Source organism: Morone saxatilis, unplaced genomic scaffold, assembly GCF_004916995.1.
Source record: "Morone saxatilis isolate NCDOM2014 unplaced genomic scaffold, NCSU_SB_2.0 Contig7, whole genome shotgun sequence".
NCBI classification, from domain to species: Eukaryota; Metazoa; Chordata; class Actinopteri; family Moronidae; genus Morone; species Morone saxatilis.
In genome coordinates, this window is record NW_023340246.1 from 1,042,380 (window position 1) to 1,043,104 (window position 725).

Here is a 725-nt window from a genome sequence, read left to right on the forward strand (position 1 = left end):
CCTGGTTTGTTTGTTGCCTCTGTGTTGCGGAGACGTGTGTGTGAGGCCTATAGTTTAACAGCAGTGTGTTCTAACAGAAAGACCCAGTACCTGAAAAGGTGAATGAATGTAATCTGCTTTAACTCTAACGTCTCTCACCCAGTGAAGGGCTACACAGGCATAGGCACACAGGTGGTGATGGCTCTTTCACTGACACTATCTACTGGCTGTTATAAAGCCGGGCTTGGAGAAGCTTCCTGAGCTGACTGAAAGTTGGTCATAACATTAATATTTGGGTGTGAAGCCCCTGCACTCTCCCACTTTTTCTTCTCATTTCTCCTTTTGTGGTGTAACAATTTATCTTCAGGTCCTGGCATAGCAATTGAAATTCACTCTAAAATTAAAATCAAAAGTATTTTAAATAAGAACATATGTCAAAGAGCTCATAGTACCCTATATTACCCCTCTAGAACACTGCGTTCTCCTGAATGTAGGGTTACTTGTCGTTCCTATAGGTGTCTAAAGTAGAACCAGGAGCCCAGAGCCTTCAGTTACCAAGCTCCTCTCCTGTGGGAACCAGCTTCCAGTCGAGGTTCCGGGACAACAGCCACCCCCTCCACATTTAAGAGTAAGGAAATTAAGACGTTCTCTTTGAAAAGCTTATAGTTAGGGCTAGATCAGGTGAGTCCTGAACCATCTCTTAGTTAATGCTGCTATAGACCTAAGACTATCGGGATTCCCATGAT